This window comes from Anabrus simplex, chromosome 11 (assembly GCF_040414725.1).
Source record: "Anabrus simplex isolate iqAnaSimp1 chromosome 11, ASM4041472v1, whole genome shotgun sequence".
NCBI lineage: Eukaryota > Metazoa > Arthropoda > Insecta > Orthoptera > Tettigoniidae > Anabrus > Anabrus simplex.
In genome coordinates, this window is record NC_090275.1 from 3,854,699 (window position 1) to 3,870,182 (window position 15,484).

Sequence of the window (15,484 nt, forward strand, 5' to 3'; positions counted from 1 at the left end):
TGTTATTGTACAGGAAGTACAACCATCCTCTATTAACACTAACTGTGGTGTTTGTTATTGTTGTGACAGGAAGTACAACCATCCTCTATTAACACTAACTGTGGTGTTTGTTATTGTTGTGACAGGAAGTACAACCATCCTCTATTAACACTAACTGTGGTGTTTGTTATTGTACAGGAAGTACAACCATCCTCTATTAACACTAACTGTGGTGTTTGTTATTGTTGTGACAGGAAGTACAACCATCCTCTATTAACACTAACTGTGGTGTTTGTTATTGTACAGGAAGTACTACCATCCTCTATTAACACTAACTGTGGTGTTTGTTATTGTACAGGAAGTACAACCATCCTCTATTAACACTAACTGTGATGTTTGTTATTGTACAGGAAGTACAACCATCCTCTATTAACACTAACTGTGGTGTTTGTTATTATACAGGAAGTACAACCATCCTCTATTAACACTAACTGTGGTGTTTGTTACTGTTGTGACAGGAACTACAACCATCCTCTATTAACACTAACTGTGGTGTTTGTTATTATACAGGAAGTACAACCATCCTCTATTAACACTAACTGTGGTGTTTGTTAATATACAGGAAGTACAACCATCCTCTATTAACACTAACTGTGGTGTTTGTTATTGTACAGGAAGTACAACCATCCTCTATTAACACTAACTGTAGTGTTTGTTATTGTACAGGAAGTACTACCATCCTCTATTAACACTAACTGTGGTGTTTGTTATTGTTGTGACAGGAAGTACAACCATCCTCTATTAACACTAACTGTGGTGTTTGTTATTGTTGTGACAGGAAGTACAACCATCCTCTATTAACACTAACTGTGGTGATTGTTACTGTTGTGACAGGAACTACAACCATCCTCTATTAACACTAACTGTGGTGTTTGTTATTGTTGTGACAGGAAGTACAACCATCCTCTATTAACACTAACTGTGGTGTTTGTTATTGTACAGGAAGTACAACCATCCTCTATTAACACTAACTGTGGTGTTTGTTATTGTTGTGACAGGAAGTACAACCATCCTCTATTAACACTAACTGTGGTGTTTGTTATTGTACAGGAAGTACAACCATCCTCTATTAACACTAAATGTGGTGTTTGTTATTGTACAGGAAGTACAACCATCCTCTATTAACACTAACTGTGGTGTTTGTTATTGTACAGGAAGTACAACCATCCTCTATTAACACTAACTGTGGTGTTTGTTATTATACAGGAAGTACAACCATCCTCTATTAACACTAACTGTGGTGTTTGTTATTATACAGGAAGTACAACCATCCTCTATTAACACTAACTGTGGTGTTTGTTATTATACAGGAAGTACAACCATCCTCTATTAACACTAACTGTGGTGTTTGTTATTATTGTGACAGGAAGTACAACCATCCTCTATTAACACTAACTGTGGTGTTTGTTATTATACAGGAAGTACAACCATCCTCTATTAACACTAACTGTGGTGTTTGTTATTATACAGGAAGTACAACCATCCTCTATTAACACTAACTGTGGTGTTTGTTATTATACAGGAAGTACAACCATCCTCTATTAACACTAACTGTGGTGTTTGTTACTGTTGTGACAGGAACTACAACCATCCTCTATTAACACTAACTGTGGTGTTTGTTATTATACAGGAAGTACAACCATCCTCTATTAACACTAACTGTGGTGTTTGTTATTATACAGGAAGTACAACCATCCTATATTAACACTAACTGTGGTGATTGTTACTGTTGTGGCAGGAACTACAACCATCCTCTATTAACACTAACTGTGGTGTTTGTTATTGTACAGGAAGTACAACCATCCTCTATTAACACTAACTGTAGTGTTTGTTATTGAACAGGAAGTACAACCATCCTCTATTAACACTAACTGTGGTGTTTGTTATTGTACAGGAAGTACAACCATCCTCTATTAACACTAACTGTGGTGTTTGTTATTGTACAGGAAGTACAACCATCCTCTATTAACACTAACTGTGGTGTTTGTTATTGTACAGGAAGTACAACCATCCTCTATTAACACTAACTGTGGTGTTTGTTATTGTACAGGAAGTACAACCATCCTCTATTAACACTAACTGTGGTGTTTGTTATTGTACAGGAAGTACAACCATCCTCTAATAACACTAACTGTGGTGTTTGTTATTGTACAGGAAGTACAACCATCCTCTAATAACACTAACTGTGGTGTTTGTTATTGTACAGGAAGTACAACCATCCTCTATTAACACTAACTGTGGTGTTTGTTATTGTACAGGAAGTACAACCATCCTCTATTAACACTAACTGTGGTGTTTGTTATTATACAGGAAGTACAACCATCCTCTATTAACACTAACTGTGGTGTTTGTTATTGTACAGGAAGTACAACCATCCTCTATTAACACTAACTGTGGTGTTTGTTATTGTTGTGACAGGAAGTACAACCATCCTCTATTAACACTAACTGTGGTGTTTGTTATTGTACAGGAAGTACAACCATCCTCTATTAACACTAACTGTGGTGTTTGTTATTGTTGTGACAGGAAGTACAACCATCCTCTATTAACACTAACTGTGATGTTTGTTATTGTTGTGACAGGAAGTACTACCATCCTCTATTAACACTAACTGTGGTGTTTGTTATTGTTGTGACAGGAAGTACTACCATCCTCTATTAACACTAACTGTGGTGTTTGTTATTGTACAGGAAGTACTACCATCCTCTATTAACACTAACTGTGGTGTTTGTTATTGTACAGGAAGTACAACCATCCTCTATTAACACTAACTGTGGTGTTTGTTATTGTACAGGAAGTACTACCATCCTCTATTAACACTAACTGTGGTGTTTGTTATTGTTGTGACAGGAAGTACTACCATCCTCTATTAACACTAACTGTGGTGTTTGTTATTGTACAGGAAGTACTACCATCCTCTATTAACACTAACTGTGGTGTTTGTTATTGTTGTGACAGGAAGTACTACCATCCTCTATTAACACTAACTGTGGTGTTTGTTATTGTACAGGAAGTACTACCATCCTCTATTAACACTAACTGTGGTGTTTGTTATTGTACAGGAAGTACAACCATCCTCTATTAACACTAACTGTGGTGTTTGTTATTATACAGGAAGTACAACCATCCTCTATTAACACTAACTGTGGTGTTTGTTATTGTTGTGACAGGAAGTACTACCATCCTCTATTAACACTAACTGTGGTGTTTGTTATTGTACAGGAAGTACAACCATCCTCTATTAACACTAACTGTGGTGTTTGTTATTGTTGTGACAGGAAGTACAACCATCCTCTATTAACACTAACTGTGGTGTTTGTTATTATACAGGAAGTACAACCATCCTCTATTAACACTAACTGTGGTGTTTGTTATTGTACAGGAAGTACAACCATCCTCTATTAACACTCACTGTGGTGTTTGTTATTGTACAGGAAGTACAACCATCCTCTATTAACACTAACTGTGGTGTTTGTTATTGTACAGGAAGTACAACCATCCTCTAATAACACTCACTGTGGTGTTTGTTATTGTACAGGAAGTACAACCATCCTCTATTAACACTAACTGTGGTGTTTGTTATTATACAGGAAGTACAACCATCCTCTATTAACACTAACTGTGGTGTTTGTTATTGTACAGGAAGTACAACCATCCTCTATTAACACTAACTGTGGTGTTTGTTATTGTTGTGACAGGAAGTACTACCATCCTCTATTAACACTAACTGTGGTGTTTGTTATTGTTGTTACAGGAAGTACTACCATCCTCTATTAACACTAACTGTGGTGTTTGTTATTGTTGTTACAGGAAGTACAACCATCCTCTATTAACACTAACTGTGGTGTTTGTTATTGTTGTGACAGGAAGTACAACCATCCTCTATTAACACTAACTGTGGTGTTTGTTATTGTGCAGGAAGTACAACCATCCTCTATTAACACTAACTGTAGTGTTTGTTATTGAACAGGAAGTACAACCATCCTCTATTAACACTAACTGTGGTGTTTGTTATTGTACAGGAAGTACTACCATCCTCTATTAACACTAACTGTAGTGTTTGTTATTGTACAGGAAGTACTACCATCCTCTATTAACACTAACTGTGGTGTTTGTTATTGTTGTGACAGGAAGTACTACCATCCTCTATTAACACTAACTGTGGTGTTTGTTATTGTACAGGAAGTACAACCATCCTCTATTAACACTAACTGTGGTGTTTGTTATTGTTGTGACAGGAAGTACTACCATCCTCTATTAACACTAACTGTGGTGTTTGTTATTGTACAGGAAGTACAACCATCCTCTATTAACACTAACTGTGGTGTTTGTTATTGTTGTGACAGGAAGTACAACCATGCTCTATTAACACTAATCAGAGGGAATGTTTGAAGATGTCCAACCCTTTAAATAATTAAGGTATGGGTAAAAAAAGGCAGGTGTGAAAATGAAAGTCTCCCTAGGCTTCGCAAAGGTAACACCGCCGGGGTTGGGAGAGAACAAGGGTTGATCAGGAGAGGTCGTATAGGAACGTAGAAAATGCACCATTGTGATGCGGGATGGCGTTGCGTGTGGTTGTCGGTAACAGGAATGTTTGGGAGATCATAAGTAACCAGGTACCGAACCCGGGTTCCCGAGGATGAAAGCCTACTGTCGGATTTTTTTATTATGGACACTCGAGTTTAGGCTTTAATTACAAACGAACCAATCTGCCTATGGAAATTGGAATTATACCAATATTTTCCTTGTGTAATTCTACATTAGCGTATATAAGACATATTGTTCTTGCCGTTCATTAAATATTTTTTATTTGTGGTTGTAATAAATATTGCCCGGGTTTTTGGCTGCTTCTCTATGAAGCGCTCACTTAGGAATATATACAAGGAAAACGACTTGTGTGATTCTAATGAAATTTTTATATGTTATAACCACGTGTATTTGTAGTGTAATACTCAAGTCACAATTTTTTTCAATGACCCTGAAAAAAGTTCCTATCATTTTTCTAAAGCAACTCTTTCTCAGCCCATAAACGTACAGCAGCAAACTTGGGCTTGTTTTAAAGCACTCAGTCATGGTTATCAGAAATTAAAACAACTGTAACCGTACAGTGTGGTACCGAATTTATGAAGAGTAATATTGAAGGGAGGTTTTGTCCACGCCAGACCGTGCGATTAACAGCAGGCCGGGTGGTGAAATCGGGCGCAGTGTTGCCGCGTTCAGTAGTATTCACGCGCGCAACGAACACAGTGCACTCGCCCCGGGCAGTTGTGAAACGGAATGCCCGTTACCTTGGTTTGACCGAAAGCTATTTTCAGTTTTCCTATGTTCTGCATGTTGACCACGTCACTTCAAGATGCCTCCGAGACCGCCGTTACCAGAGGGTGAACTTGCAATGACTTTTTTTTTTTTTTTTGTTATTTGCTTCACGTCGCACCGACATAGATAGGTCTTATGGCGACGATGGGATAGGAAAGGCCTAGGAGTTGGAAGGATTCGGCCGTGGCCTTAATTAAGGTACAGCCTGGTGTGAAAATGGGAAACCACGCAAAACCATTTTCAGGGCTGCCGATAGTGGGATTCGAACCTACTATCTCCCGGATGCAAGCTTCACAGGCGCGCGCCTCTACGCGCACGGCCAACTCGCCCGGTCGTCAGTGAAGAGAGTAGGAGCCGCTTCAAAGGAGAAGGATGGAAATACGTCATCCAGGTCATAATTTTACACGTTGGAAGTGAAGAACGATTTCTTGACGGTGCAGAACTTTGTTTTAATGGCAAGAAAAGTAGTGGTGATTACCAGAATGAGATGAACTCGACTCGTTATGAAGAATGGTTCATGAAAGTCCTGAGTTTATTGCCTCAAAGTTCGGCTGTCGTTATAGATCAAGCTCCATATGATACGAGAGTCGATCCTTCATCTAAAAAGCCGAACATGTCATGGCTGAAACGTGAAATTATACATTGGATAACGTCAAAGAATATTTCACTACCACCTGGGAGTTGACGATTATAACAAATTAACTAAATCAGAGCTGATTGTCCTTGCCAGGCCTTAGTTTCAAACGCCGGTAAAGAAGCTGGAACAACTGACTAAACGACTTCGACCAGATGTACAGATTATTTGGTTACCAGTGGCCCATTGCGAGCTTAATCCAATCGAGCTCTTTTGGGCTTACGTAAAAGGGAAAATAGCAACAACAACAAAAAAATGGCTAACACATTAGAAAACGGTAGAAGTATGGAAGCAATGTACGCTTTATGCCGAGAAGCCTTACGTACCGTGACCCCTGAACTCTGGAAACAATGTATTAAACACGCGGAGAAAATTGAAGACCACTACTGGGAAAAAGATGGACTGTCTGCAAATATCCCTTATTTCGAGTCAGTCATAATCAACATGAATGACAGCAGCACCAGTTCTTCGGAACACAGTGATTTTTCAGACGAAGAAAATTGATACAATTAAATACCGTAAATACATGTAAATAATAATACAAATAACTCTTGCAAAATTGTACAGTGTGATATTTCTAAATTAGGAAGTTAACCATTTTTAAACCTGTCGTTGAAGGTCTAAAGCCCTTATGAGAAAAGGTGATGGGAAGTGGAATTTATAAGAGGAAATAAAATTAAAGGTTGAAAGTTAACGAATGAAAGTAAACGAAAAATTCTGTTTGTTGCGCGCGTGAGTACTACTGAACGCGGCAACACTGCGCCCGATTTCACCACCCAGCCTGCTGTTTATCGCACGGTCCGGCGTACACAGAACCTCCTTTCAATATTACTCTTCATAAATTCGGTACCACACTGTACGGTTACAGTTGCTGTAGTTTCTGATATCCATGACTGATTGCTTCAAAACAAGCCCAAGTTTGCTGCTGTACGTTTATCCTGGGCTGAGAAAGAATTGCTTTAGAAAAATGATAGGAACTTTTTTCAGGGTGGTTGAAAACAATTGTAACTTGAGTATTACACTACAAATACATGTGGTTATAACATATAAAAATTTCATTAGAATCACACAAGTCGTTCTCCTTGTATATATTCCTAAGTGAGCGCTTCCTAAAGAAGAAGCCAAAAACCCGGGCAATATTTATTACAACCACAAATAAAAAATATTTAATGAACGTCGAAAATCATGCGTCTTATATACGCTAATGTAGAATTAAACAAGGCAAATATTGGTATAACTGGAATTTCAATAGGCCTATTCGTTCGTTTGTAATTAAAGCCTAAACTCGAGTGTCCATAATAAAAAATCCGACAGTAGAGGCTGATCACTCAGGTGTGGAGACAGGGCAGCCGTTCAGACCCGTAACTCTAGCCATAACGCTACCCCAAGGTAACGTTAAATAACAGGCTTGTTGTTTTGGAAATCTGCCTCACTGACGTAAAGTTTAACTTACATCATTGGCGTAATGGGAAGCAAGTCAATAACAAATGCAATATTGGCAGCCATGACGCCTACCAAGATAGCTACAAGCAGAATGACGTCAGTGAAGATAACCTTCACTTGTTCCCGAATTGCCCGTGGCGCGGCGTGCCGACACCTGCCCACTCCTAGGGGGAGAGCTAACACTCATAATATTCTAATGTGATCGGAAGAGGCTAACATTTGACCAAACAAGGTCAAACATTGATAGTGAAATACTTAAGGCTAGAACAAGCGAACTATTTGGGTTGCAACGATCAGTAAACATAACGGCAGTAGTCATTCAGCTGTAAGGTATTTACATAAATAGTAATAATTTGCTGGAGTTTTAAGCGATGCGTGCGTCATGTGTCCAAGGCATCGATTGTAATGCAAATTGATAGGATGATCAAGTAAGACACGGGAACATGCCAGCTTCCTGCTTTGTGCTAATTAAAGATAACTGTACCGGGCGAGTTGGCCGTGCGCGTAGAGGCGCGCGGCTGTGAGCTTGCATCCGGGAGATAGTAGGTTCGAATCCCACTATCGGCAGCCCTGAAAATGGTTTTCCGTGGTTTCCCATTTTCACACCAGGCAAATGCTGGGGCTGTACCTTAATTAAGGCCTCGGCCTCTTCCTTCCAACTCCTAGGCCTTTCCTATCCCATCGTCGCCATAAGACCTATCTGTGTCGGTGCGACGTAAAGTCCATAGCAAAAAAAAAAAAAGATAACTGTCGCCGCTACCCTTGTTGTCGACAAACCACCAATAGAATATTTCTCCATGTTCAGTATTGCAGCGTGTGTTCAAACTCGGTGCTAGCAGAATCTTTTATACATTTCTTTCAATTCTATGTGAACCGCAACCATTAAGAGCAATAGGAATTATGATCTGGTATCAAACTGCGGTGGGCCCGCCATCCTCGTCCAGAAAACATCGTGCTTCTGCCCAGAGTAATATCAGCATCGTCGTGTCAGCGCTGCGTTAATACACACAATGACGGCTGTAACGACTACAGTGTCTCCAGTGAGGGCGGATGCGTTTGTCCGTAGTCGGTATTACTTCGTTATAAGGATATCAGACACTTCAGGAATGCCAAATCGTCACGAAGGATGCCTAGCTGAGCATAAAATTTAATTAGGCGTGCGTAGCTGTGAGCTTCCATCCGGGAGATAGTGAATTCGAAGCCCAGTGTTGGTAGTCCTGAAGATAGTTTTCCGTGGTTCCCCATTTTCACAGCAGACAAATGTTAATTAAGGCCACGGCCGTGTCCTATCTGTGTCAGTGCGACGTGAAGCGCTCCGCGACACCGTGTACTCGCTCGATACTAGTCGTGTCCGAGGACCACCTGAAGGGAGCTGCGGAGTAGACGGAGGCTGACTTGCTTCTTCCCTGACTCTCAATCCAACTGAACATCTGTGGCAGTGGTGGTGGTTATTGTTTATAGAGGAAGTACTGTCATCTGTTAACACTAATTAGAGAGAAAACCCTTGAACGCGTCCGACACTTGGAGAAATGAAGGTATCGTCAAAAGAAAGACCACAGCGATGACCGGCGGAAAAATGACAGATTCTCGAGGCCTTCACACGTAATACCGTCGGGGTCGCAAAGAAAGTGAAAGTGAGAAGCCTGTCCACAAGTAAGTGGAAGCAATGGTAGGACTCAGCTAAGGGCCCCATGGTCGTCTTTCACTACAAGCTCTCACTGTACAGCTCTTCCCATCGCTTTTGCCCTGTAACGCCAACCCATGTGGAGGGATGTATATTTTTCTCTGGTGGTTGGTAGTGGGGCACTTGTCTGAATATCAAGAAGAGAGTGTTGGGATAAACATAAAGACTCACTCTCCGGGCCAGAACAGTTTAATCAGATGCGATTAAAACCCCCAACCCGGCCTGGATTCGAACCTGGAAGCCTCTGAACCGAAGGCCTCGGATAAACGTATATCAAGCTATAGCCTATGTATATAAAATTATGCGCCTCTGTGAAGTAGTGGTTAGTGCGATTAGCCCCATCCCCGGAGGTGCGGGTTCGATCCCCGGCTCTGTCACGAAATTTGAAAAGTGGTACGATGACTGGAATGAGGTCCACTCAATCTAGAGATGTCATCTGAGTAGATGGGGGTGGTTTTGCTTGTTTCCCACTTCTCCTCCAGGCAAATGCCGAGATGGTACCTAACTTAAGGCCAAGGTCGCTGTTCAGCATAGCAGGTGAGGTGCTGGGCCTCCTCCACAGTTTTATCCCCCGACCCAAATTCCCATACTCCAGAATCTGCCCTTGAGGCAAGACTAAGAGACATTCCAGCAGATTGCATGTGTTCAAGAAGAAATCGGTGTAGGTGATTCACTCACTTTATCGAGTTCTACAAAATGTTTTAGTTTTCATAAAGAACTATTAAAACCTTAAAGTTTTGATATATTCAACAATTTAAAATAGGTCCGTAGAGCGGGAGATTCTATCCGTGTTTTCTAAATTTGATATTCTCTACTCCTTATTTATTACAGCACTTATCTCATTCACTGTATTTGATTATTATGATATTTTAAATTAATGCTGTAAATATCTAAAAATTGTACGTGGTTAAGTGTAAGGGAGGGCCAAGAGCCGTAAGTTCGCCACTTTATAAAGACACCAATAAATAAATAAATAAATAAATAAATAAATAAATAAATAAATAAATAAATAAATAAATAAATAAACTGCTCATTGTCGGCTGATGAAAGTGCTCTTAGTGCAATAAATGTTGGTGTTTTAGTGTTTGTTTCTACAATCAACATTAGTGATATTTATTTAAATTTTACGTCGCGCAGGTCCGTTGCTCTTCGATAGCTTACGTACTTTGTTTTGCATCTGGGTGGGGGGAAACAGGAAATAATATTCCATGTTTTGGTTTGTTGCCATGATACTTATAAAGTCAGGTTATTATACGGCTTTGTTCTTTCTCTACTTACACTCGTACACAGTAGGTACTAGCACTTATCATGGAAGAAACAATTTCTTTAAATATTTCATACAATACTGGTAGCAGTGTCAACTTAGTTAAGGAAAGTAATAAGACTTGAAGAGAACAGAAGGTATTTCGGTCTTCACTGCTCGTCACATTCAAGTACGAGTTCAGCCTTAGTTATTGAGACACTGATTTAAATGTCTTCGCCTGTATTTTCGACGATTAAGCAATTACAGGCAGATTTAGATTTCTGTTAACGCGCAGCTAGAAAACAGAATAATACGCCTAGGTATCAAGTATCTAGTTTTTGTTTAAATTAACCTGTCAAATTAGGAAGCAACTAAGTGCAGCTGAGAATTGTAGTTATTTTATTAGATAGTATCTTGCCTGCTATGTTGATGCGCAGTCCTTCTGCAATCCTTTCGATATTTTAGCATTTATGGAATTTTCGATTCTATTACTGCACAGTAGTAGCAGGACGAGTAGAAATGTATAGTGTGACGACTTCTGCTGGTTGATACGCCGCGCTGACAAGGTCTGGTCACGCTACCACAATCCTTTGCGGTGACGGCCATATGGGGTCTTTAGCGCGCGGGCCCGATGTCATAATATGAAATATATTTGTATTTTTAAAGGAAATGGGATACTGCGCTACACCAACTGGCCGGATTACAGTGTTTCGCTTTGCAGTGGAAAGCTCAGTGGATTACAGGCGTGATAAATAGCAACCCACTTAAAATTCTGTCTTCTTTGAGGTTAGTAACTTATTACAATGGAATTATTCCTGAAAAATCACATGTTTATATGAACAATTTTTATATTTGTAGGTTCCATTATGTATTTTCTTCTGATATCATGTTGATGAATCGCAATTTGAACAGAAGAGTGTAGATGGACGGTGACACTCAACTGGAATTCGATCCCAAAAATGTTTCTAATCCACCCCAGTCTTTAAAATGTTATAGGAAAGGTTCCAAACACATGTTTTTTTAAAGAAGCAGCAAATATAATAATCATGTATATTAATATTATTCGTGTTTTCTTTTTTTCGAGTTAACTACACAAGGGAGGTCGTTTAGGAAAAAATAAAGTAAGGAGCCTGGCACAAGTAAGCTAAGTGACAGAAAAAAGCCAGGACTCAGTTAAGGGCCCCGTAGTCGCCAATCCGGGCTTTCAAGTTAAGAGACCCTGGGGTATCTTTTAGTCAACTCTTGCGACAGGCAGGTGGATAGCGTGGGTATTATACTACCACCCCCACCCACGGGGTAGGGGTAAAAATTATGAAAACCTGTGATACATGTGATTCGAATGATAAGTGTAACCCAATATTCACATAATGCCTAAGTGTTCTTCTTATTCTTTTTATTACAATATGTCGCACCGACACAGACAGGTTTTATGGTGACGATGGGACAGGAGAGGGCTAGGAAGCGGCCGTAGCCTCGTAATTAAGGAACAGCCCCAGCATTTGCCTGGTGTGAAAAATGGGGAAACCACGGAAAATCATCTTCAGGGTTGCCAACAGTGGAGTTCGAACCACTTTCTCTCCAATACAAGTTGATAGCTACGTGACCGAAACCGCACAGCCACTTGTTCGGCCTTCTTCTTCTTCTTCTTCTTCTTCTTCTTCTTCTTCTTTTTCTTCTTCTTCTGATGATGATGATGATGAATATTACCTTGATTTTTTTTTTTTGCCAAAAGCTAACTGAAGACTACAAATTATTATGACTGGTTTTCAAATGATGTTGTCATAAACATAATACAGATGGCGGGTTTGAACCATTTTGTGGGGACAGTAGAATTCATCCAGGGTATCCCATTCCTGTCGTAAGAGGCGACAAAAGGGGAGACTCTTCACTTGAGAGCGTGGGTTGGCGACCACGGGGCCCTTAGCTGAGTCTTGGCATTCTTTCCACTTACTTGTGCCAGGTTCCTCCTATCCGACCTTCCTTGGTCAACTCTTGTTCTTTTCCGATCCCGACGGTATTAGAGCAGTCTTCTTGGACTTTGTCTTCTTTGGATCATGGCTCAATTTTACCAAGTGTCGGATCGTTTCAAAATTTCCCCTCTGATTAGTGTTACAAGTGGATGGTCGCCCTCTTAAAACAATAATCACCACCGCCACTTTGTACTACTCAGCTGCACGGGTTATCCATAAACTAGTAAGAACATCACTCTTGTTACACATGAGAATAGTATTTTTGCCTCAGAACCCAAATAATTTACCACATCAATGGATAACAACAGCGTGCGGTGAGTATTCGGGAGATTAGTTTGTTCGAACCTCACTGTCAGCAGCCCTGAAAATGGTTTTCCATTTTCACACCAGGCAAATGCTGGGACTGTACCCCACGAACCTACTACGCTGGCGTAGCAGGGGGAGAGGTGATACTCCCACGTGGCGCGTCCCAGGTGGCGGATAGGGGCTTCTAACCTGTTTGCTGGCGGACTTGAGGGAAATAAGATACCTCTCGCGGACCAAACACACTACCCCCTGCAGGTGGGGGACGCAGACGAAGAATTCACCCACGGTATCCCCTGCCTGTCGTAAGAGGCGACTAAAAGGGGCGATGATCAAATTAGAAACATGAAACTACTTGTGATTAGTACCACCAGGCGGGGAACACCATGGGTCGCGTAGTACCACTATGTTGGGTACCAAATAGGTTTGTGATTCGTAGCACTAGATGAGCGACCCCATGGTTCTGGCTTGCCTATGATTAGTACCCACTATATGAGGAGTCCCTGTGGTTAGTAGACTACACTTATGTGATGAACACTATAGGTTTGTGATTCGTAGCACTAGATGAGCGACCCCATGGTTCTGGCTTGCCTGTGATTAGTACCCACTATATGAGGAGTCCCTGTGGTTAGTAGACTACACCATAGGTTTGCGTTGCCTGTAAATGGTGCCGCAATGTGCGAAACAGCGTAGGTCTGTAATACATGTGCGAATTTCCTCATCTGTGGGTAGTACCATAATGTGTGGAATACCGCGAGTCTACGCTATTTTTGATTAGTACTGCACCATGACAAATACCATGGTTCTACTTTCCTATTGTGAGGGGCCGCTGACTTGTATTTTGGACCCCTTTACACTACAAGTATCATCCATTCAGTATTGTGCTCTAGAAGCAGTCCTTGGTCAGTAATACTCATGTTATACGTCAGTTTCTGGGAATGTGAAGCATTGCGGGTGGGATCCACTGATCGTTTTAACTTCATTCTTCGTCCTCACGTTTTGAATTGTGAACAGTGGATGTTTTTAGGCTTTTAATTTGTCATTTCATTTCGTCTCATTTCGTACCATTAGGGGCCGATGACTTAGATGTTAGGCACCTTAAAACAACAAGCATCATCATCATCATCATCATCATCATCATCATCATCATGGGGCAGTACCTCAATTAAGGTCATGGCCGCTTCCTTCCAACTCCTAGGCCTTTCCTATCCCATCGTCACCATAAGACCTATCTGTGTCGGTGCGACGTAAAGCAACTGGCAATAATTTAATAAATAATAATTAAATAACATAATTTAATGCACTCAACTCTTTGTCAACCTGCTGAAGTAATCTTTTAGAAACACAGTACCCGCTAGTACTTTCTCAAATGCTCAAGGAAATTTACTACAACTGTCTTTAAATACTTTAAAGTTAAATTGTTCATCTATTCATGATATAATAGAGCTACTGTACATATTTCTCTCAATGAGATTACGTATTTTTAATATTTTTTTGCTATTTGCTTTATGTCGCACCGACACAGATAGGTCTTATGGCGACGATGGGACAGGAAAGGGCTAGGAGTGGGAAGGAAGCGGCCGTGGCCTTAATTAAGGTACAGACCCAGCATTTGCCTGGTGTGAAAATGCAAACCTTGGGAAACCATCTTCAGGGTTGCCGGCAGTGGGGTTCGAACCCACTATCTGCAAGCTCACGGTTGCGCGACCCTAACCACATGGAAATCTCGCCCGGTATTTCGTATTTTGACAGACGATATTGAATAGAAACACGGTAAGATCAAATAATATAGAAGTAAAAGAGTAGGCCTATACATGAGCACTTCTCTTGATTCTTCTTTCTAAAAGAAATGAAATTTAGGTTCTATTAATTATCTTCCTACGAGAAGAAGAGTTAGAATGATAGGACACATCTTAAGACACCCAGGAGTTGTTCAGTTGGTTTTTGAAGTAAGTGTAGGGGGTAAGAACGGTAGGGGTAGACCAAGGTATGAATATGACAAGCAGATTAGAGCAGATGTAGGATGCAATAGTTACGTAGAAATGAAAAGGTTAATACAGGATAGGGTGACATGGAGAGCTGCATCAAACCAGTCTATGGACTGATGACTCAAACAACACCAACAACAACAACATTCAAATAGCTGTGAATGCCATTTACGAGTTGAACAATAGATACCCAGTTAAATTGTGTATGAGAAATCGTTTTCGTTTGTTGTTTGTTCAATATTTGGTGCCTAAATCCTCTAAATTCGAATACATTTGCCTTTGGTTACGTTCACTTCCTAAGACCCAACATGGCGGCTCCATGTGATCACCTGTCTCTCAATGACATCTGATGTGGAATGAATTAAAACCGTCTGCATTCTGTTTATTGACCGATGACTGTGTTAATGTGCGATCTGTGTTCCCTGTTTTGAAAGTAATCTGTGAAAAATACGTAGGAAATATTTTACATTTAGTGATGACTGAATGGCATTACTTCTGAAATTAGTTCGTCAGTGTCTTAACGAATATCGTAAACGTGTATGGGTGTATTTAGCTAAGAGATCATTCATTAATTCACCACGAAATCAAAATCGGTTGCAATTATTACCTTTAAAAAACATTTGGAGAAAACATATCCGTATTCCATTTTAGTCTACTGAAACTACGAATTATAGGAATTATTTTAAAAAATGTACAAGCCCTGTTGTCTTATCAGCTAATTATTTACATAATTTTATTTAATTATGAACGAAATTGTTAGCTGAAATACGACACTGAAGGAGTCGTCTGATGGTGAAGGCCGTTTGTAGGTGCAATTTAATACAGTCTTACTGACTGCATTTACAGTAATTTACGGAGAAATCC